Raw genomic sequence first — 24,333 nt, forward strand, 5'->3', positions numbered from 1 at the left:
TGTTCTTGAGTTTTTGTATGAGCTAGTAAGGCCTTTACTAGAGATGATTTGCTTGTGACATCAGGAAGAGTTGCTCCTGTTTTGAGTCTGTTGACAGTTTTTCCTTTACCAGAACAATGTTCCGAGAAGTTAAGTTTGCTACGGTTGACATCAAGTACATAGAACGGTAGATTTCCACCAGGTTCAGTGAAGCAGTTGTGGGATGATGGGGAGAAGTACTCCATAACTGTTTTTGCATTTCTATGCATCTGTAACAAATCACTTAGCTCAGAATGGAAAGGAGCAGGTTCATTGAGGCTGTTGATCAGGTTCATGGAGTCACATCATCTGCACTCCTCTGTCCTTTCTTGTTTTTGAGATCTGGAGCAGCAGAAGTTTTGTTTGCAACTGCTGTTGTCACACCTACTTTGTGGAGGTGCAAAAGACAAGTTACCTGTCTGACAGGCAGTAGACAACGCATAAGACATGAGGACAGAGATCCATGGATCTTCACGTGCTTGTTACTGTGTTGAAAAAGTTCTTCCGTTCCAGTTGTCCCAATTCTTTTTTGGAGAACTTCACTCATTAAGTTGGCCATGTATCATAGGGGTGGAGGGGGATAAGAACAGGAAAAACATAATACAGAAAGTCAAATTGCAGTTAAAAAGCAATCACTTGGAATCAGATCTCTGGGAGAACTGGGCATGTGTTATCACCATATTAAAAGTTAAGCACATGCATAATTCTTTGTAAGACTGAGATTATTACGGGTTCCAAAGTTGCACCTCAGTGCAACGATTTTCAGCCTAAATTCCTATTATTTCTATGTGGAATCTGTTTCAAATATGTGAAATTTACTACTGGTGACAAGTATTTGATCATAGTGTTATTTTAAACTTAAGATGCATCAGCTTCCAAAACTTGGGATTCTTGACAGATACTTAAATATTTAAAACACCCTCCATAAGATTACTAAATCTAGCAGTTCAACTATATAAACAATGCTTGGAATAATGAACCAGAAAATAATCACAATGGCATACCCTCTCCATAAATATTTCTCTCTTATTTTAACATTCACCATGGTGAAACACAAGGAAAGTAACTCCTGCATGTTTATTTGTTTTAAGTGACTAGCTTGCTGCTGAAACAAGCTTTCAGGGAAATCCACGGAGTCCCACAAGGTGGCAGGAGCTAACTGTTCTATACTAGAGCCATGGTCTGAAGGAAAGTAAAGGTAATAAACTGATTTTGCTAGTTGCATGCATTTGAATCATGAGCAAGTTAGACCCAAATTTCAAAAACCCACCTTGTATAGGTGTTACTTGGGACTTCTGAATAATTTGGGCAAATGAATGAGATACTATCCTCAAGAATCTTATTTCAAAAGAGAAAGTTTGAGCATTCTTACTTTTGTCAACAGAAAGGACCTTTATTTTCAATTGTTGGTAATTTGCTTGTAATTTGCATCATCGCTGTGAATGGAGAGCAGGGATGAAGCCATGCAGGAACTTGCTGGTGTATGAGGTTCACAATTTAACAAATTGGCAGTAAGCTTCTCTAACTTGCAAGCTCACCTTGACATGATGGGAATGCCGATTACAAGGTGGGACACAGCAGCTGGGGCTGAGAGACTGCAGAAGTAAGGGGATTCTCTGCTGCTTTAATGAGGCCATAGAGATGCTTTTCCTTGGAAACTTTGAAGAATCAAAATGGCATTAAAAGTATCCAAGCTTGGGGATTATTGGAAGTAATCAAAATAGCTCATCCCAACTGTTGGGTCTGTGTTGGCTAGTAGATGAGCAGAAGGCTGAAATGTATTGCTTTCTCTTCCCAGTGCCCTGATCTTTCTTTAGGCTGCTGGAGTTTTTGTTTCACTTTTTCTTGCTTTTGTTTCCCCTCACCTGCTGATGGTCAGCACTCTCCTGAAACATTCTGTGATCAGAATGTAAAGCACTGCAAAAGAACAGGGGGGTTAATCAAGTATGTCTTATCGAAGGCATGAATCGAGACCTGTGGTTATATGCTCATGCTTGCTCAACCTTGCACTTTGAGTTCCGAGTCTCTCATTTTTGTAAAATCTCTCTGGCCTGCCTTAGAAGAAATCTGTGGACTTTAGGGTTCTAGTTGGCAGAAGTAACACTGAACAAAACAGTAGTAAGATGAAGTGATTGGCCCTGATTCAGTGGACCGCAAAGTGTTGGTTTGGAGACTTGTGAATCTCTTGATCTGTGTTAAGAGATTTTATTTTAAATCAGTAAATGTCCATTTTTATTTTTTGAATGAGAGGACAGATCTGTATATTAGCCAGGTATCTTTGGGAATTGGACAACCCTGTTTATGTGGACAAACAACGCAATTCAGTAGGACTACAGTGAAATTGAGAATAGGTAGCTTTCTTAACCAGTAGACAGGTATTAGGAGTAAAAATAATTCAGCTTTTACACAGAATTTCAGTTTCTCCCTGTCAATCGCTTGTCATTATGCTGTAGAAAAAGAATGTAAGCATTTGTGATGGGGATATCTGGAATAGCCATATGAGGTGAATTGAGTGAAAATTGTTCCATGCCTGTATATGAAATAGTGTTATTTCTTTTTTTAGCAATGATGGAAGCAACTTAAGTTGAGAACATTTAAAATCAGTTCTGTAGTGACTTACAGACTTGTTGCACTAGCATGCATTGTCCAATAAAATACCAACACATCATTTTACTGACAGAGGTGACAGGACAAGGTGTAGACACGAGTGTTTTCAGCAGCTGCCATAAAGTATATACCATTGTCTTGCCAAAATATGGGAGATTCAGAAGCATTTCTTTTTATACTGCTATTTGCAGGATTGCATGAAATTTAGGAAAATCTTTGTTGTTAGGGCTGGCCTGAATAATTTTAGTGGATGCAGTCAGACGATACAATTTCAAAGTGAAAATTTTGTGTTTTCCAATGGTTATACCTTTCACTTGCCTGTAATTTGAGAAGGATTTTGGTTCTTACATAAACATCCTAAAATAATTATTAGGAAAGTAAATAATTAAGCAAGGATTCAGCATTTGATGAGCACACTACTGAAATCTGTTGTATGCAGTTGAAAAGGCACATGATTTACACAGTTATGTACCAATAGGATTGGACTGACTATCAGTATTTAAATTAAATTACTATCAGCTATGAATTATTAAGCAGTTGGTGCTTATTGAAACAAACTTAGCTGTATCTGTCATTACTTCTGTTTGAGATTTTCAGTCATGCAAGTGAGTTAGATGCCTCGTTTCCATTGCAAATCAGAAGCAATGGGTCACTTATGTTGACTTGAAATACTCAACTCCCCTTCTGCATCTGTATGCAAATGTGATGGAAGAAATCGGTTTTAAACTTCAAGATGGGAGATCAGGTATTACCAAGGTGTCTGTGTTCAAGAGTGTTCTTTAAGTGTAGTTCCTGCATGCTACAAACATGTGGACCTTAATGTGGCTTGCAGAGAGTTTGCTACCACTGCACGTTCAGAATATTACAGCAAGGTAAAGTTTGATTCTTAAGTTCCTTTATCAGTGATTGTGATAATGCCAGGGATAGAAAGAGTAGTGCAAGCAACTCGCTTTAATTCGACCACAGAGTCAATATGGATGCTGGGTGGCGTTTCTCAGCAGTGACAAACAAATGATCATGAGAGATTTCTGATTTGTGGTGTACTTAAAATTTTTACAGTGAACTGGGAGGCCTAGTAAAGATTACTGCATAGTTTGGCAATTGCTGTATAACTCCAAATTAATCACAGTATCACTAGAGGAAATAAAGGTGGGAGGTGAAGAGGACTACCCAGGAAATGTGCCTCTCCATTTTAAATATCATCTTCAAGGAAACCAGGGGTCTTCCCTATCTGCCAAACTGTCTTACATGTCTCAACTATTCTGTTGATTTTAGTTAATTCAGGGACAACTGGGAGTCGTCCCATCCACCAAATTGCTTACTGAGGTGCCGAGTGCTTCCTCTTCTCCATGACCTTCTTGAGAATGCAGGGCATCACTGGCCTCTGGTAAATGCCCAGCTCAGCTGAAGAGTCCAGCCAGCCAAACAGGCAAATATGTACTGCCTGTTTACTAACAAAGTTAAGAGTTTTCTGCATCCCTTCCAAGTCTGATTTGCAGTTGGGTTTGAGGGATTTTGACATCTAGAGTTGGGTCTTTTAAAGATGTCGTGATTTCAGCCCAGCCGGTAACAAAGGACCACGCAGCCGCTCGCTCCCTCCTCCGCCCCCCTCCGGTGGGATGGGGAGCAGACGGAGGAGAGAAAAGAAAAAGAAACTGGAACCTCGAGGGTTGAGATAAAGGTAGTTTACTGGGACAAACACAAAGAAATTGCAACAACAACAACGGCACTAATGAAAAAGTATACAAAAAGAGTGATGCACAGTGCAACTGCTCACCACCTGGGACCCGACGCTCCGCCACTTCTCCCACCGAAAACAGAGACCAGCCCCCGGCCCGCTCCCCATTTATATACTGAGCATGATGTCCCATGGTATGGAATAGCTCCTTGGCTAGTTCAAGTCAGCTGCCCCAGCTGTGCCCCCACCTCCCATGTTCCTGTAAAAATTAACTCTATCCCAGCTGAACCCAGGACAAAAGAAAAACTCAGATTCTTTACTACCAACATTTTGGGAGCACCTTGTTAAAATGTAGCATTTTAAAATCCCACCTAGGGATAAACCTGGCATAATCTCAAACTTTAAGGGTATGTCTACATTGTAGACCACTGTGTTTTGTAGTTACGTGAGTGTTCAGTAAGGTAGAACAAGTATCAGAAGTGGTTTGGCCATGATAGCATGGAGCTCTGTACATGCTAATTTAACTTGCACTAAGTAAGGGGAAATTAGCTTATGCAGAGCTGGGCAGGTCTGCTGTAGTTAATAGTTCCTTGTACTCGATTAGTTGGTCTAAATCAGGTTTCTGTGTGTAGGAGCATAGGGCTGCTGTAACCATCTGGAGTCTTTAGGTCCAGTCACTGACAGTTGGTGCCGTATGCAGTGGGGGCATGTCTTAGACATTCCTTCAAAATGCAAAATGTGGTTAGGCTGCAGTAACAACTCTTCCTCCACTAGCAAGCTGCAAATCCTGTTTATGGATTTCTTTTATAGTGCTGGATGTTGGAAACAGTACTTTCTCTTGGGAAATTATTATTCAATGAACTTGGTATTTAAGTTTCATTGGTGAAAGTGAAAACTAGTTGGGGATAAGATTATTATTATTTTTCTTGGGTTTTATAGGAGTGGGGGAGGCAGGGAAGGATGAGCATATTGCCTTTGGTGGTCAGAGTAGAACTTTTGCCCTGCTTTTCTGCCTTCCTTTAAAGAAGCTGTAATTGAAAACTAGAGTCCTTGGGAATGTATGTGAAATTACAGAAGTATGTCAACACTGAGGCCAAGTTACCTGTGTTTATCTCAAGTATCTAGTGTGTGCCATTCAGTTTAGTATCTGTTTAGTACCCATTCCTTAAATAGATCAAGCTGGTCTTTTAGTGACTTCAAGGAAGTCAGGTATGTCCAAATGGAAAGAAACTGTAAATGAGATGGCTGACTAGTTAGTGCTCCAATTACTGGTCCAAGCCTTGTGCTTTTATACCAACATAATCCTTCAAGGCTGTGTTTAACATTCTCCACTCTCTTATAGAAAAAATAGAATTAAAAAAAAAAAAAGAATAATAATCAATACAGCATTTAGTATGCTGAAGACTTAAATAAGTGTCCATTGACAGGGAATTACTATGTCTGTGTGGTTTGAATACCGCATTGGTCTACAAGTGATGCAGTTAAGTTCAAAACCGACATCTATACCCAAGTCAGAAGATCAAATTATAGTAGTGGAATTGCTTTGACAAGGACGCGAACGTCAGAGAAGATGCTGAACTTCTCCAGGTTGCTTGTTACAGCAGCCTCTTGCTCCTAGAGGACTGCACCTGCCCTTTCTCAGGTCTTTTCAGCACCAAAGCTAGCAGTTGCTTTCGCTCTCCTTCATTCTCCTGGGCTGTACCAGTCAGGGTCCCAGAGAGCAGCGGTGGTAGTTGGCTAGGTGAGAGACACAGGGACGCAACTGATGACTTTTCTAAAGTTTAACAGCAGCAGCTAGAAGTTTTACTGTCTCCCGTGGGCCATTGTACCTTTCCGTGGCAGTTCAAAAGGCATCGGTAGCAAAAGTCCCAGTGGGTCAGCTCTGCAGCCGCTGTGTTTCACAGCATAAGGTTTTCATGTAAATAGCTGTTATTGTTAACCTGTGTTTAACTTAGAGTGCAGGACAGATGCAGGAATAGGAGAATTTGTGTTACTGGCAAGCTGGTATTGTATGCCAACAACTAGAGTGTTGCTCTTCTACATAGACCAGAGACGTAGTTTGGGTCTATAAAGCATTGCATCCTTTGGTAACAAGTGGCCTATCTTAAACCTTTTCTTTCTGTCAATTAAAAACAAAAAAAAGATTCTTATATATTACAGAAGGGCCAATATATTAATGGTATTACTGTGTTTACACAGTCAGGTAGCTAACATGTAGATTCGTATCAGTGTTCCTTGCATTCATGCTGGGGTGGCAGGAAAAGACCCATCCTCTTCTATGATATCCCATAGATGTGTTTTAGACCTGAATGCAAGGAACATGTATGATTTTCCTTGATGAGGAGGATTGCTGTATTTACATGTGCATCAATCAGTACTTTACATAGTGCATTGACTTCTGGTGGCTGAACATAGAATGTAAAAAAAAGTTTGGTTTTGTTTTTTTTGGGGGGGGGGTGTTACGTGTTTGAAGTAAAATATGGATTTTGAATGTTGGTAATCCGTTTTGTGTTACTTTATAGTTAAGTGAAGTGTTGCATAATAGAAACTTATTTTAGCTTTAGAGTCCCACACAAACACTGGGGGGAGAAACCACAGACCATAGAAGAAAAAGCGCCTTTTTTTTTTTTTTTTTTTTTTTTTTTTGATTGAGAAAAATGACTCATTTAGTTTTAGATAGTATGCTGGCAAAACTTACAGAAACTCTTAGTTAAGAGAAGACCATGTGATAGCCACTGATTCACACGTCCGGCTTTGGTGTGAGGTCTTTGGATAAGGGTGGACATCATCACGAGAGATGCTCTGGTGTATGAAATCCTAAGAAACGCTTATTACTGGAGATGAAATGATATGGGGTTTTTTTTTCAAGTGAGTTTGCGATTAGCCAGGGCTAATTAATCGTTTTGCAGAAGCACCTTGAGTTCAGTTTCTTTGCAGTCATCCAGAGGAACTGGTTGTTGGTGAAACAAAAGAATAGCTGAAGATTGGGTGACATCTCATAAACCCACGGGGATGACTGGAAATTCTATTTGCTGGATTTGCACGTTGGGTACTGTACTTGCTGGCATGACACCCCCCCCTCCCGCCTCGCATTTCCAGGGAGGAGTCCTCGCAGCCCTGGCCTTGGCTGGGGCCAGCCGTCCTCCCCGCAGCTCTGCTTGCCGGGGGCGGCTGTGCCAGGCCTGGCTGTTGCCGAAGTGGTGGGGTGTGCTGGTGTGCCGTACCCCTGCGGGGCAGGGTGGGGGGCCTGGTCCCCCTCCGATGGAGGGCAGGGGCGGGAGGGGAGGCTGTGGAGGTGGGAGAGCAGCCGTAGGTTAAAACAGTGTCAGGACAGTTAAAGGTCAGGCTGGGTTTGCTCTTAAGTAAAACTGAATGAAAACGATTTCGCTGCCGCTTTTGCTGCCCTGCTCGCTTTTGCAGAAAGCGTGTTTATGGAGGAAAATATAACCTGGATATGCCAAGAAACGGGATGGCAGCCCACCTGCAGGGACCTGACCTCTCTTCTGTGCTCGCTTCCTCTCTCACTTGTGCTGCCACAGAGGCTGATCTCGTCTCCTGCTATGGCTGGCACAGCCACCGGCCGTCCACAGATGTGGACAAAACACGTTTCTTTAAGTCACTTGCCTGTTTTCTAAATCTTGCCCACTTCTTCCCCCAGCCTTTTCCAGTGCCTACAGAGGTCTGTCGGATTTTTGGCCCTTAAATCGGAAAGGAACGGATCATAGATTACCGCCCAAAATGAAGCTAAACTTCGGGATTTTGGCAAATGTGATACCAGTGGGACCAAGCTCCAAAAATCTGAGCTCTAGTTCTGGTGCTAAAGTCCTACATTGCACTTGATCACCGTCTCAATAATTTACATTCAAATAAGTGCCAAACTTGGGCTTTCTACTGTGCAAGCTAATACTGTAACATGAAGAAAATCACAAGTGTATCCTGAATGCAGAACTCAGGATGCCATAGTGGTTTTCCAGCATTTCACTAAAATAAATTACATTTGAAAGATTTATTTTTATATGTATCCAGATTTGAATTCAGTGAAGTACTTGGTGAATGAGATGTGAAGCTGGAGGAAGTTTTTTTTTTTCCCTGAAGAAAAGATGACAGTATTTGGCCCAAACACTAAAGGATTCTGTAAAAACAATTAAACATACTCTAAAGGAAATAATTCAAATAAATAGTTGTGTGTAGTGGCTGTTTCTAATTGGGCTTGATGTTTTATCACAGTTAGTTTTCCATTTAGGAGGGAGGATGGGAACCATAAAACTTGATGCAAATTAGTAGAGTGAAATAGCTTTCTTTGCAACTGCTCTTTGAACCTTCGTATCTCTTTTAAGAATATGCTTACAGAATATTGCAGCAGTACATCTAGGAAGAAACCCAGGTTCTTTTAAAAACCAGAAGTACATGTCTTTCTAATAAATTGTTTCTGATAGAACTAGAAAATAGAGAAGATTATACTAATGCAGTTTTCTTTTTAAAAGTCTGTTCTGCATTTTAATCTCATGAAGAACAGCTCTCATTATTTGTAAAGCAAAAACTAGACAAAACCCTCCTAATTTTAAGAAATTTTGATATTTGAAATGTGTTGGGGTTTTTGTGCTACAGGTAATGTGTGATTTTACATTGTGAAAAGTAAACTTCCGCATCTCTAAATGTGCCAGTATCTTGTTCTGGTAATAAAGCTAGAAAGGGGCAGCGGTGTTAGGATTTACTCTGCCATATTGTATGTAGTATCTGAGTGCCTTCTACCTATAGGGGAGAAGAACTGGGATTTAACTTCTCGGGATAACGGTGTGGGGGAGGGATAGGAAGGGACAGCATGCTGCTTGTGGTAGGGCTTTTGGCTTGGGTATTTTACACATTTTTTTAGGTATGACATTTGTACCTAAAGTTGTTCTGACACTTGTGATGTGTAGGTGTGTGTAGTAGGTAACGGGGCAGTGGCTTTCTGGTGATGGAAATCTGCTGTTGCATGTATGCTGTTAATACACTACGTAGTTCAGAAAGCTTCTGTGTGTGCATGAGCATATATGAAAATATGTGATACAACTTCTTAGAAGTGCTGAGATCTAGGAATAATTAAAATGGTGATTCTGCTATTTCTGAATACACAGACTGTTGATGGTGTTTTCTGGAATGTTTTATGAATTAATTTATCTGTTTGGTGTTATTAACCGTGTAGTATTGCAGAGTTATGTAAGCGTTGGATTGTGAGATTGTATCCATTTTGAGCTGAGTAGTGACTTTGTTTAGATTTAGTGATTAATATTGTATTTCTTCATGGGATTGGAATAAAACATGGAGCTTCAGTGGAGATGATAATTTATTGATACTAGTGCAAACTCTGTATGTGTCTGCGTGCGCAATTCTTTTGTGAATTTTACAGGAGGCAAGATTACAGTAGTAGACTGATAGTGCAAATTTGATTGATGGGGGAATTGTTTGGATGTCTTCACTGACAGTCACCTCCAGGTTAAGTTTTGGAGTGTTTTATATATCCTCTCAAAATGTTTATTTGCTTCTCTTGAATGTTTGCTGTTATATTTCCTTGTTGGTTAGCAGGAGAAAGCTTTCAGCCATGCACAATTCATCAATGTTACTTTTTCCCTTTGTATCTTCTTTCACCAGGTCTTCCCCATCTTGGTCATTTTCTAAGTAATTTTAATGCTCATAAAGTACCAGAGTAACAAGCCAGGAGAAGTCATCCTGTCATGTCAGTTCAGAAGATAGATGTACTGATGGAGTGAGTAAATTTGTGATCAAACTATCTCCAGGTTGGCTTGTTTTAAATAAACGTAGAGATAATTTTGTGCCTAATCTCCACCTGCCTTTAATGTAGGGAATGATAGGTCAGAAATTGCCACATATAAATGAATTTTGACAGCTGTGGCTTAAGCGATATAAAAATTTCAAGTTAATGTTAAAACAGTACAGAATCACTACTTGATTGGAAGTGCTTGGACTTCTAAGTGTGTGTGAGTTTAAAGCACAGGAGTGCAGACACTTGTAGGTGCTTGCTACTTCCTACTTCATGCCTTCTTTCTGATGTAGGTTTTCATCTTGTCTAGTAGCTAAACTGATGATAAATAGATGATTATGTGCTAGATGATCTCTTTTCATGACCATTTTCAAGCTTTCAAAAAATTTGTATTCTCCTTGCAAGAAAAGCTGACCCAATTTAAAGTTGTGGGTTTTCAACTTTTTTTTAATTACTTTAAAAAAGCTAAAAAAGTGTCCTGTAGATGATATGGATGACTGAAAAATGAATGTAAGCCTACCAACAATGGACTAATCTTCTTAGTTACTTTTGCAGACCCATAGGAAATAATGACTGCAGTGTAAAAACTGCTGATGTAACGCTGTATCTATACTGAAGTCAGAGACCTCTGGACAGGGTAATAACACTACCCAGCAAAGATGATGACAGAAGTCTAACTGTTTGGTAGCATTAAGCACAAACTGTTTCACTTTGAGAAGAATGGTTGCCTAATAATGACTTTTGCACTCCTGCCCCTGAAATCCTACAAATGGTACACTTTGATTTTAAAATGTACTTGTTATTTTTGATGACCTCAGTCAAGGAAACTTGGGAGGGGCAAAGAAGCAGCAAATAATTATTTGAAGTACAAGCAGATGCTACTCTAATTTCTCAAGGAAGTTTCTTGCGTAGAAAGGCAGGGCCTTTCTCCATTAAAGAAATGGAGCTTTTTGTACTGAAAACAATGCAATACTTCAGCTGATGTCTCTCCAACTTTTTCTTTGTATGACCTGTCATCTTAAGGATGAAGTGCTTTCAACAGTAAAAGACTGAAGTGGGCTGATAGAGGAGGGTCTTTCAGAACACTTATGAAAAATAAGTAATAGCAAGTTACTTAAAAACATGTATGAGAGTGGTTAGGGTGTTACTAAGTCAAGATAGACTGAAGATGTGCCTTTGTTGTTAAAGATGTACACTGCTGAAGATGTGCCTTAAGTGATTTGTTAGTGAACCTCATAAATTGGTTAATAATTATTATTTACTAACTAAGAATAATTTTTTTTATTTTTTTTTTATTTTTTTTTAGTGCTTCTGGTGTTTTCTGGGTTGCTGGAATAAATTGTCTTTGGCTGTCATGTCAAGAGTGCCAGAGATTGCTCTTCTGTATCTAATGAAATACTCTCACTGGTGCACACGTGTACTTGAACTGAAGAAGTAGAGAGGAGGAAGGAGGCTAGTACACTGTAGCAACAGCATACCTGACAGGTATTTGTGAGAACTGAGAAGTGCAGTTTCAAAACCGAGTTATCAGCTTGAATAGCAGCGGAAAAACAGTACTCGGTGCTGTAGAATCTCCCTTCTCTAAAGCAGGTAGGAATCAGCTTCTCTGAAATACACAGAATAATTCTGGGATTTGAGGTGGTCTTGCGAGCTCATGTCTCTCTGGTGTGCTGGACTCCCAGAGCTGTGAGTGAGGCTGTACAGGTGTTGGTTTTGATTTGAAGAGAAGCCTAGGCGTTTATGTAACAGTAATTGTATCAGAAAAGGTTTGGGAATATCTTTGTTGTTTCTCTTAAGTTGAGCTCTTACCTGTATTTTAACCTTGCCTGCTGTTGGTCTGCACACCACTGTCAGCACAATATCCCATGCAGGTTGTGTGGATTCTTGGTTTTAATACTCACTAAATCTGTTCAGCTGAGTGTATAAATCACATTCCCACTTCTGATCTAGTTCTGACTTTAAACTGTATGTTTTCTTAGTAAGGAAGCAGCTCTATGTCACTTTAGTGCTAATAGTTTCCCCAAAAAGAACGACTAAGTTCTCCTGAAAGTGAAACTAGAGTGTCTTAGTATATGAATAAAAAGGGATAAAGCTGCCAAACTACATGGACACTAGTGCAGAAATGGCATTGAGATTAAGGTGGATAGGATCTGGCGTGTTGCTGCTCATACACTGGCTGGTCTCGCCTGCATGCTGAGATGCAGGCTGCCTTTAGTCTCCTTGTGGCTGTGCTGATGTTGCTACAGCACGTGAAGATACTGCTGCAATGAGGCTTTGCATCCATGCTGGTGGAGCAGTTAGCTCCATCAAAGTAGCTGTAGATGGGAATGTATGTCTGCATCAGTGACCTTCAACTTACAGCCTGTGGAGTTAATGTAACTTCAGTCACCAAAGGTAGGCTGTGAACTGGGAAGGCTGAAGACAAAAGGCATGGGTCCTGTCTGTCCACTTCTTGGAGGTGAAGGCTGCCAGGCTCTGCAGAGAGAGAGGGAGAGAGGTGTGGTTTCATCTCCAGCTCAGTCTGGATTTGACTACAGACTGAGTATAGGACATACTTTGAAACAGCGTCAAAAAGTGAAAGAGGCACAGTGAATTTCAAAGGAGTCGTTAAATGCTTTGTTAAAAGTTGCTGGGTTTCATAAGCTTCTGGAATGGGATCTTCCAAAAGTCCGTTAAAGACATACTACAGGTTCCTATGTTGAGCAGACAAGAGAAAATACATGGAAGAAGTGGTAAAGATCAAATTGGTTGGCCACCTTGCTTCTCTTTTTCCTTCTCCTGTCAGTACTAGTGTAGAGGACATCAGACAGGATTTTAAAAAGTGTTAAGAACTTGACTTAAACTGATGTACTGTTTTGTTTTGTTTTGCTCCTGTGTCCCCTCTGTACCCCCCACTGCAAAATAGCTGCAAATCTTGCCATGCAGAGCTAATGAGGCAGAACATTCAGACCTGAAAGACAGCAAGACAAGTGTCTGAGTACTCTCGCTGGTTATCTCCATGGTCTCATTTAAAAAAACCAAACATAAACGAGTAGGGATTATCTGCTTTTAATTGAGAGGTACAGATCAGATCCTGGCTGTGTGAGTGTTAGGCTGATCTATTGACATGCTGTTTTCCATTATCAGTTTTAATTCTTCTTTTGAAACAACAGCTGATGGCTCCCATGGTAGCAGTCCACCCTGCCTTGTATCTTTTTAGCTTTACCTCGACGCTTTCATTTTCTGAACTCACCTTTGTTTGGAATGTTATGTACCGCTCTGCTTCACGTGGGTTTTTGTAATGCCAACCTAAAGATGCGAACAAGGCTGGCTCCTGAGGAAGGTGGGGACAGCGTGGCCAGCGGCAGACGCAGCCCGACTCTTGCAGAGAGCAGGGGGGCAGGCAGGGGAGCCCGGTGCTGCAGGAGCAGAATTGGCCCTCCTTGGGGGGGGAGCCAGCCTCTGTGGCCTGGGGTGCCTCAGTGGAGCTACCTTACACCTTTGGGAGAGAAGGTTCACGCTGAGCAGGAGATGCTGTTACTGAGTTAAAGCCCAGCTTGGAGTCCATTTGAATTTTAGCCTGAAAAGCCTCATAGTTCTTGAAGCTGCTTTCCTAAAGAATCCCCCCCTCCCCCCCCCCGCCTTTTTATTTTTTGTATTTTTTTTTTATATAACTTCATCGAAGGAAGTTAGTTACGCGCAAAACATGGCAGTTCGATCTGTCGGGAGACAGCCTCGCCTGTTGTTTTTAAGAGTTTCCTCCAGCTGCAGGAGCAGGACCGCGAATCCGTCCTGCAGGACGTGCCTTTTCAAAGCGGCTCACGCGTGAAGGCAGGCTCGGCGCCTGCCCGCGGGCAGCCCTCGCCTCTGGGTCCAGGGCGAGAACCGGGGCAGCGTCCGAGGGCGCTTCGCGGCCGGGGGGCCGGCGGCGGCAGCAGCAGGGATAAGGCGGCACACGCACGGGTGGGTGGCCGCCGGCACACGGGTGGGTGGCCGCCGGCAGCAGGGGCCGGCTACCTGCGCGGTGAGTGCCGCTGCGCGGGGCGCGCGCCGCCGCTGACGTCGGCCCACGGAGGGGGGGAGCACACAGGGACACGCACACGCGTGGAGGTGGGGGTCTGCGGGACGGGACGCGGGGGTGTCGTTGTCGTCCGCCTTAGCGGCGAGGCTGGTATGTCAGCAATGCGGTGGCGTTGGGCCGTGGTGCCGGAGCGCAGCTCTGAGCGTCGAGTCTTTGCTCCACTTTTCCTCTCGCCGTGCCTCCGCTCCGCCCCGTCCGCGCTCCCTGCGCTGCTGAGATCAGCTTCCTGCTTTTCATTTTCCTCCAAACGCTGCGCCTCCTCCCCTGAAAGAGTTATTTTCATCGGTCTGGAGTTGATTTTTGTGGGTGGCTGCAGGCTCTTTTTCTGACAGGCTAACACGCCGAGCTGGAAAAGCGGTATCATGGTGATTTTGTTCTGTTGCAGCGAACCAGAGCTGTAGGCAGAATGGTAGACTGCTGCACCGAAAACATTTCTGTGCCAGCTCTGTGACCGTGGAAGGCGAAGGAGGTGAGTGCCGGTTTTACGTCGCGTAGGTCCGGGGAGTTGTTGGAGGTGGAACCGAGACTCGCGACCTACCCTGGCTCAATTACAAGAAATGAGCAATTATGTTGTTATGCTCTCTGATTAGATGCTTTTGCTCCTACTAATACTGTAATGGAGTTTACTCAGGAAATGATGGATTTTGCTGTAGCGAAGAACTGTAGTCAATGAAAGTTTATAGTGTGGAAGTTTGTTTTTCTTTCATTGAAAAGTGTGGATAGATGGGGCACAAATAGAGCCATAAAGGACAGATGATAAAGGCGAGGTGCGCTCCAAACAACTTATGACAGAAAAAACAGTCGGATAGGTAGTTTCAGAACTTTTAGACGGGTTGAATAATGCCAGAAAGAGACTTTACAGTGATTTAGTAGTAGCTGTGGGTCTAGAATAATGTGATGTATGTGAAGGAATGACATGATTTTGTGATGTGTGGAAATAAAATTACACACAGAAAAAAAAACAAAAAGGAAAAAACCAAGATTCTTCTTACAGTTGCTGAGCATCTCTCAGGATGGAAGCCAGGTTGGCTGAGGGAAAGCAGATTGTTTGGAAGACTATCTCAGTTGCAACAAACGGGCAACTTGTATAGAAAGGTGTCTTCTTACCTAGTTGCAAATTTATTTTTTTTTTAATTTATTTTTCTTTATGGAGTGAAGAATGTAAAATACCACAGGTTCATTAAACAACTTTCAGCTTCTTAAACAGGTGAGCATCGTTCTCTCTATAACTTCTAATGGAGCTCTAAAATAGTTAATCCATAACTGGTGGCAGGTCGCTACTTAGTTTGTGTTGTGGTACTTTTGCTGCCTTCTCATTACTGCCTGTTAACAGTCAGGTTATTGGGACAACTTTGCTCATTCTGACTGAGGTGCCCTGAGTGATTTTGCAGAGGACTCTTCATAGGAAGCCACTCAAAAAGCGTAGCTGTGGTGGGCCAGCCCGTTGTTGGATGTTGCCATCACAGCTACGGGGTACTGCCTCAGGTCTCAGCTGCTTCCCAGGTGACAAGGGACAATAGGAAGAAATCAAGGATCTTGTTCAGGATCAAGGGAGGTGTGATGTGTCCCAACCTCTGAGGCCTGACCAGAATTGCTTGTGCTCTTGACCCAGACCAGAGTGCACACTTTGAGTAGCTGTTCTTGGTGATGCTGAGTTGAAGTTATTGGTTCTGCTATAAAATGAAATAAATTTAGTCTTTGATTAGTTGTAGGAGTGGGACATGCCTCTCTTACAGTGAAGTTCCTCAGTAGCTGTGTGGAAAACAGTTCCAGGGAAACTTCGATTTCAAAGTTTGATGCATTTTTATGGAAAATGAAAGAGGTATGGTAAATTAGAAACTGGGGTTTGATTTGTGGTAACATTTTTGGGGATGACTGACTGTCCTTTTTTCCTTGGTGGAAATTAGCACTGCTTCTTTCAGTTGCAGGGCAAGTAGGAGCGTATTTTCTTAAGAGTGTGTTGTATTACTGGGCCACACTTACCACTTGTAATTGAAAAGCTTTGTAGATAAATGTTTAAGGTCAAAAGAAAAACAACAAATGACTTCTGTTGCCCAGTCTGTGGCCTGTCTGTGGTAGTGGTGGAAGAGCATTGTATAGGAAGTAATAATAAAACTTCCACTCATGTACGGCCCTGCATCTTTTGTGTTTGGTTTCAGGTGCTGGGTATACTGCACTCCATGCAATCTGTAAATTCATTGCTGTTATATCTACTTCTTTCTATAGACTTGTGCTCAAGAAATTAACCCTGTGTTATGGCATCACTCTGAGGGATAAAACCATGATTAAAGACGTTTTATGTGCTGTTCATATCGGTCTGTTAGAAAGATGATGCATGCCCCTTTGCCTCAGTGTGTTGATTCTAAAGATAATGCTAATGTTTCCTCAAGAAATGGGTGAGAAATGTGCTTATCCTATAGATGCAAGTGTATTTCCCATGTGGGCCCAAGTACCCAACTCTTATTTGCCAAAGTTACTACCTTTTTACTCACATTCTGCCAGTAGAGAAACTCTGCAGCACTGAACGCAGATGTGATGTTAAGCATCAAGCCTGACAGCTGCTGGACTTCTGTGCTGTTTTACTCTTTTTGTATTTATTTTCAAAATTTTCATTCTGATTGATAGGAGGCTGTTGTAAAAAAAGTCCAGCGTGTAACAGTAGAGTCAGGAGTTCCTACCAGTGGCTCTAAATTTTGTGCTTATAACTGATTTGCCAGCCTTGCTGACAGCTAGGGTCAAAGCATTTGCTACTTCTCTGTCACATTTTGGCAACCTGGTCTTCTGTTAACTTGTGGAAATTTGTTAATTTATTTTGGAGTGCACTGGAGGGGGATGGGAAGTTCGGTCTGCAAGTTGGATCCTTCTGTTGGAGAGATTTCAAGGGTATTAATAAGTGCTCTCGATTTGTAGGCATGAAGAGAATAGTGAAGGGTATGGCTCCCAGAGTCCTTTTTCACCTTCTGTTCATTACATGTGTAATGCTGACCTCATCTTCAACATAGATAGAAGATACGTTACTTGAACTGCAGGTCCCTGACAAAGAAGTGAATAAGACTTATTTGACAGAGGTAATAGTGAAGCACCATGTTTCAATGGCAGCACTGTCACTGAAAGAAACAGTCCCAGCCTCAGACACCTGCATCCTACCCCATGGGGCTGTGCTAGTGTCTTTTCAGTTGTGTAATGAGCTGGACTGGAGGACAGATCATAGCTAAAATTGATGGGTTTTATTAGCTTAACTTCTTCTGTCCACTAAAGATAGAACTGACCTCCACTGGGTGCATCATATATTGTGTCATGAATGAGACCAGAGAACTGAACAGCTCTGTTGCCCCCAAAAAAGTGGTCCAGGAGTGTGGGGAATAGAAGCAGGATAAGGGGACAGGACTGCTTTTGGCTTCAGAGCTGGCTTATGCTGTCTTACTGCTTGTCAAGATAGAGCCTTAAGGGCAGGCTAAGTAAAATGCAAGAGAAGGAGGATATATCTCCAGAAATAGACCACTGTTGTCTATATCTCTTCTACTGGGGACATATATGCATCTTTTAAATGTGATTTTGCAGTCTGGATAGCTTCCAGTCCAGATAGCATCAGGTGGTTACTGATGCTGAAGATAACATGTCTTAATTGTGATGTTGCTTTTATCTTTCTCCTGTGATCCTTTCTGAAGTAGGTGCTGCCTTGCATAGCTTTCCTTCAAGTGAAGCAGCATAGCATGCTACATGTTGTGCTGTTCTTAAAAGTTGCATGGGACTTTCAGTGAGTGTGTTTGATAAGTGATTTTAGCAAGGTAGCTCTTTGTGGACGCAGAATACCAGTTTACTACAGATTCAAGGTGCTGGTTACATTTTTAAGTCTGGAGCTGGTGCTATAAATTGTTCATATGATCAGTTACTCTTGAGATCTTGACTAGTGGCGGAATATCTAAAAGACAAGGTAGCTTCTCCTCCAGTGGCCTGTAAGAAGAGTATGTATCTGTGGCCCGTACTATAGTATTTTTTGTTTGTTTTTTAAATAGGAGGCTGATTGTTGCTTGTGTGTGATTTGTGGAGTTCAGGAAGTTTTTGTTAGTGGTTTTCAAGCTTTTGTTATGTGTGTTAGGTGCTGGCAAAAAGCGGCAATAAGTATTTCTACATGAATTCCCTGGGGCTGTGTTTTGGCTAGGGTAGTTGAATGTTACATCCCAAGATAAAGATCCAATTTTGAGATTTGCTAGTGGAGATGGGTGCATTTGTTCTGGACCTTGTTACCCTCTGTGAGACTCCGTGCAAGTACAGGAATCCATGCTAGTGGATTTTGACAAGGGATTAAAGGATCGATGTTTGCTTTGCTTGGAAGTTGTTCAGATAGTAGAGTTAAGAGTTGAAAATACCATCTCTACTCCTTCCCTTGCCCTACCAAAGTAAACTGAAAACCCATAGCAAAATGTGGCACACTGACTCTTCAGATTTTTGAGTAATACTTTAGAGTACCTGAAGCTACAAAATGATGCTGTCCAGTGAAAACTTTATACAAAACAAAAATTGTATTTGTGGGAGAGGAACAAAAGGAATGATAGTTTCAGGATGAGAGAGAGAAAACTTTATTTAAATGTTCCTGTCAAGCCTGCACAGCATGAAATTCAGTTGGCTTTTATAAAGGCAGAAGGATTGAAAGAACTACCTAGAATCCCAAGCATAAAAAAAAAAATAATAAAAATTTAGCAGTTCAGTTTGATTGTATCTTTCTTTTGGAGGGAAAAATAAGTCTCCCTCCTCTTTCTGTCATTGGAGAAGCTAGTTAATGGGAGTAAATCACAAGAGTAATGCTTTCTTTGTTAGAGCAAATTACAGCAAAATACAAGGGACCTAACACCTCGACAGCTGATACAGCTGGGCCATAACCATGGTTCTGGAAGTACACGGCCTCTGTTGGTGAGGACATGAAGTCACTGCCCCTGTTGCAGCACCTTCTAAGAGTGTTGTGTCCACCCTCTGCATGGACATGGTGTAATGGCTGCAGTGTTCTCCACGGCCTTCTGTCCGGGATGATACTGGGAGAGCTTCACCGGGAAGTGCTGTCACGGCTGTGGAGGTATGGTGCAGGGAGCTGGTGTGGTGTACTGCCTCGGGTCGTAGTCTTCCCTGGTGGCTAGCTAACCTGAGTTGAAACCCTGACAGTATCTGGGATTTTTCAGATGTAGAACTTCAGTGTGGTGGGACATGTTTTTTGTAATAAGGGCTAATGCTTCACAGGGGACTTTCCACCCACGCCCCAAAAGGAACCCCCAAAAGTGCTACCAGAAAAACTTGTGCATTTCAACTGAAGATGAGCAGGATCCACTGCAGAGTAAAGCTACTCAAAATGGATCCCTCCCTTTTTATCTGTTAGATCACTACTGTATGGTAAAGTGGTTCTATGATATCGGGAGGTTAAAATACTTTCAAATTGAAGGGATATCTATATGCAGATGTTCAAGCAAAATATTTGTTTCCAAACTAATTCAAAAGTGAAACTGTAAGAGAAGTGAAAATAATTTGAGTTTTCCTGTTCCCAGCTGGCTACAAGAATGTATGGTTTTTTAAGTTTAAAATGATAGTAATGTGGCTGTAAGTGTTCCATGCTTGTCTAAGTTACTTTCTTTTTGTGACCCATGGTGCCCCTTGAAGCTTGTTAATGTATGGAGTAACTCAGAAGTAGCAATCAGGTGTGTAAACACTTGGAAGTTTCTTGGGTAGAACTGCAAGCAAATTCCATGTGGGCCTCTGCACATTGGCAAAATCTCAGTCAGCAGTAATACCTCCCATGTTGGTGGAACTCGCTGAAGAAGCGGGTTCTTGTTAGTCAGGGCCAATAAAGAGTTACTAGATTTAAGCTATTTCCTCCCCCTTCAAGGCTGCAAGAAGGCGGCCAGCTAGCCAGGCCCCATTTGAAAAGACTATGACATATTCTAACAACACAACTGAGGTCTTCCCATCTGTGGTGGTGTTCATGTTTTATTCAAAATCATCACAGGAATGTGGTAGAGGCTTTCTGAATTAGATGCTGGGCTTTCACTGAATGTCTGACTTGGAGTCTCTGCTCTGTGAATTCTGAATCTCCACCTGGAAATGTTCACTGCAGGTAGGGGACATCTGCTCTCTGGTGGATCTCTAGTGAGACAAGGAATCCAGATTGCTGCGTTGGTGAAGTGGTGGTTGGGCAGAGGAAAAAGAGGTACTTTCTGGCTGAGCTTTCAGAATAAGTGAATGTATTTTAAATATTACCAGCAATTTACACTGTTGCTTCTGATTAAATTTCCTGCAGTATTAGTTAACAAATGTATGTAAAAGCTGATAAATCCTTCGCTTCTGGCAGTTCTGAGAGAGGTATTTCAGCTTGTCCTGCAGGTCAGGAAGCTGAGGAACGATAGGAGGGCAGGGCCCTTTGAGAAAGGCATCTTCAGTTGACTGATACTGTTTAGCAGATTTCTGCTGAGTAAAGAGAGGCTGTCTTGAGATGTTTACGTTTCAGTCAGTAAAGTGTTTGTTTTAAGATGGTCAGCCTCCTTGAACTATACCTGGAAATAATTCTGGAAAATTGTGCCATCTCTGGAAGATGAGTATAATATGCTCCTTTTGTGAAACATCTGGGGGGGGGCGGGAGCAGCTACCCAGCTAACCAAAGTTCCCAGGTAGTGTGTAGTAAGACCTTTAGGAAAGACTAATTATGTCTGTCTTTTGAGATGATAAAAGCCTGATCAATATAATAAACCTTTTATCAAAAGGAAGTATGTCAACCCAGGTGTTTGCAGCACTAACAAAAGTACAGCCATGCTTTGGCTGATATGCATATTAAGAAGCAGTAGAAGCTCCAGAAGGAGCTTCACATTTTACTTTCAATGCACAAAGGGAGGTAGATATTTTAAGAGTGGCTGCAGTATTTTGCAATTTGTCTTTTTATTCCAGTCTGCCACTATTTTTCTTCTGCCTGGATACTTTGCAAACCAGCCTACTGTGTGGCGTTTGTTTTTATCTTGCATGTACCTGCAAAAAAGTATGTATAGATACTTACACACATAAACGCATACATCTATGTGTGTATGTATATATGTGTAATAAAAACGGTGTGCATCTTTCTTGTAATAGCAGGACAGAGTGGGTTTGAATGACTGTTACTGTTCCTCATTCACTCTTTGCAGTTCACGGAGAGCATGATGTGAGACAGGGCACTGTGACTTGGCCTAACACGGTATACATCAGTAGACCTCTACTGTTGTCTACTATTTGTTTCATCAGTGAAATTTTTTGGCATGCTGTTTTAGAGCAGTAGTGAACCCACTCTTTCATTGCTCTTTCCAAAGAGGATCTTACTGTAAAATACATAAATAAAATAAAGAAATAAAACTGGAGTGAGTTAAATTTGTGCGAAAGTCTTAAGAGTGTCCTTGCCCTTCATATGATGTGGGCCAGTGTCATGGTTTAACCCCAGCTGGCAACTAAGCACCGCACAGCTGCTCACACACTCCCCTCCTCCTGCACTGGGATGGGGGATAGAATAGAGAAAAAAAAAAAGTAAAACTTGTGGGTTGAGATGAAGATGGTTTAATAGGACAGAAAAGGAAGGGAAAATAATAATAGAATATACAAAACAAGTGATGCACAATAGCTCACCACCAACTGACTGATACTCAGCCAGTCCCCAAGTTGAGGTGCCCTCTCACCAACTCGCCCCAGTTTATGTACTGGGCATGATGTCATATGGTAAGGAATACCACTTTGGCTTGTTTCAGTCAGCTGTCCTGGCTGTGTCCCCTTCCAGTTTCTTGTGCACCCCCAGCCTCCGCTGGCAGGGCAGTACGAGAAGCTGGTAAGTCCTTGAATTAGTATAAACACTGCTTAGCAACAGCTAAAACATCGGTGTGTTATCAACATTATTCTCATCCTAAATCCAAAACTATACCAGCTACTAAGAAGATGATTAACTTTATTCCAGCCAAAACCAGGACAGCCAGTTAAGACTGCAGAATATCAATATTATTTTTATTGACAATACAAATTAGACCTATTGAAAAACCAGAAAAATAGTTCTAGTGTGTGCTTGTGCAAACCTCGGAGTCCTGCAGAACTGTTTTCTAACTTCCAGACACCTCTGTGACTGGGCCTCTGAGGAGTGAGTGGCAAGAAAACAGGTCTGGTTGGTTTACTGACCTGAAGGGATAAGAAATAAATGTGTTTTAGAGCCAGTCTTTCTCCAGGTCCTCCATGTAAGGCAGATCTGACCAACACTTCATTTTTTAGACCTGTGAATGAGCAAGGTGGAGGTGGTGTCTGCTGAGATCAGAGGGCAGCTGAGCTAAATACTAGCTTTAAAGATTACTTGGCTGCTGCTCATACCACACCACTTTGAAGGAACCTTCTATATTTAATTCCAACATTAAGGCTTATTTTTCTTTTTTTCACCTGCTGTTATAGTTGTGGTACCACCGTTTTCCACCTTCAAGTGCAGCTTGAAATAGGTCAGAGCTCCTTAACAATTCCATAATGATAATTTGCACTTTTACAGCACTTTTCACTTGAATTACCCAAGTGATTTATAGGATTGATGAAGAAAGCTGGGTGACACCTTTCTGACAGAGGTGATTTAGGCAGATAGATGCTCTGAGTCACAGGGAGGTTGAGTATGTATTTAAGGAAGCCTTTTGGTGCATCCATGAGAGGTCTGAAGAACTTACAGCTCCTGATTTCCACGGGGGGGGCTAGTGCTGCCAAGATTATGTTATGAGATGTTAAAGTGCATAGGTAGTGTGTGTACATTAGAAAATTGAGGGGCGGGGGGGGGGATATATTTAACACCTGATGCTCACTGCATTCGAATCATCTCTGAGCAAGAGCACAGGCATTTAAAAAGAAAAGATGTAAATAGCAATCTCTACTCTGTGAAGAAAGAGTAGCAACACTTTCTTCCAGAGCCTGGCATTACTGTTGCAGCAAAGTGATTTCCAGAAACAAAAAGAAACTTAAGACAATCTTGCTCTTTGGTCAGGTGCCTGCAGTTTGGTCACTCAACAGATGACACAAATTAACACAAGAGTAACAAAATTGTTCAGAATCTGAGTTTGTTTCAAACTAAGATGTGTATGTAAAAAATTAGTACTGATTTTTCACTTTTTTATTTCTAATATAGTTGAAATGACCATTCATCTGAGGGATGAATATTTGTGGTTTTCCAATAAAATTAATACTGCCTTAAATTTCTGGAGCTTACCTGACTGGAGGTGTTGAACAGAGAACTGATAAAGCATTACATATTTTCATGAAGCTTAATAAGATTTTTATAGATATTAATAACTGTTTATCAAAGTGTTACTTTAAATCATGCTTTGAATACCTATTTAACATACTACAGTTCTTAGAGAGTTTTGCATGTTATTAGGCAAATGGTGCTTCTGTGACTGAAACACCTTGCCTAAATACTTAGGTGCTCTGTCCAAACCTACGCAGTGAGTTTGTGGTAGAGGAGGGACGGGAACTGAGTAAGATCAGTTAGCTTGCTGTTCTGCTGCTTTGCTTTTTAATGGGTGGGCAAGACTGTTACCCGAACTGGTGGTGCTTTGCATGCGTAGCGATGTTACTTGGGAAATCTGTTTGCCTGCCCCTGAAGAGGAACAGTGAGCTATGTATGGGTTAGAAAAAACACGGCCGTGTCTACTCCCAGGCATGTTTGGGAAGGACAGAACTTGAATTTGGCCTTGCCATGGGCCAGAAGTGGGAAACTTAACACTTAGGGTGTGATAGGGAGCATGAACATGGAACATCATGAACATGGTTGCTAGGACTGTATCACCGTTCAGATACTGGACCTTCGGCTGAAGCCTTGCCAACAGACTCTTGTTAGTGCTGCGTGTGCTTTAGGGGTTCAAAAATCTTGTGTCTTGCCCTGGCAGCTGGACCGCAGGAGCTGGTGAGGCTGCAGGAATTATCTGTGGCCACTAGATGACTCCTTCAGCCTGCTGGTAGGTAAACTCGGAGCTGAAAAAAGCAGTGGAGGTGAAGAGCTGGTACGGGAAAGAGAGGGCTGTTCTTGGTCCATACTGAATCGGATGCACCAAAATAAACAGGTTATGTATCTCGCAACTGAAGGAAGTGTTAACATGGTGTTTAATTTGAGTTGGAAGTAGTTACAGGATAATAAACCTCTAGAAGTTGCTAATTTGTGAGGTTTGTTGATGGGTACTTTGAAAGTATTTGCAA

The 24,333-nt window shown here is 41.9% G+C and overlaps 1 protein-coding gene across 18 annotated transcripts in view; it reads left to right on the forward strand.

Annotated features, from left to right (window-relative positions):
* Positions 1–24,333, forward strand: part of BBX (BBX high mobility group box domain containing) — a 148,110-nt gene that overhangs the window by 20,823 nt on the left and 102,954 nt on the right. For 7 of the 18 annotated variants that reach the window (XM_049824635.1, XM_049824633.1, XM_049824636.1 and 4 more), the window contains one exon: positions 14,510–14,593. The exons of 8 other annotated variants lie outside the window; for them this stretch is intronic. The gene's annotated coding sequence lies outside the window, so the exon portion shown is untranslated. Of the gene's footprint in view, positions 1–9,934; positions 10,050–11,370; positions 11,550–14,509; positions 14,594–15,311; positions 15,332–24,333 lie in introns of those variants that run through there. 3 more of the 18 variants (XM_049824629.1, XM_049824632.1, XM_049824639.1) reach the window with 3 other exon arrangements.

This window comes from Accipiter gentilis, chromosome 21 (genome assembly GCF_929443795.1).
Source record: "Accipiter gentilis chromosome 21, bAccGen1.1, whole genome shotgun sequence".
Lineage (NCBI taxonomy): Eukaryota > Metazoa > Chordata > Aves > Accipitriformes > Accipitridae > Astur > Astur gentilis.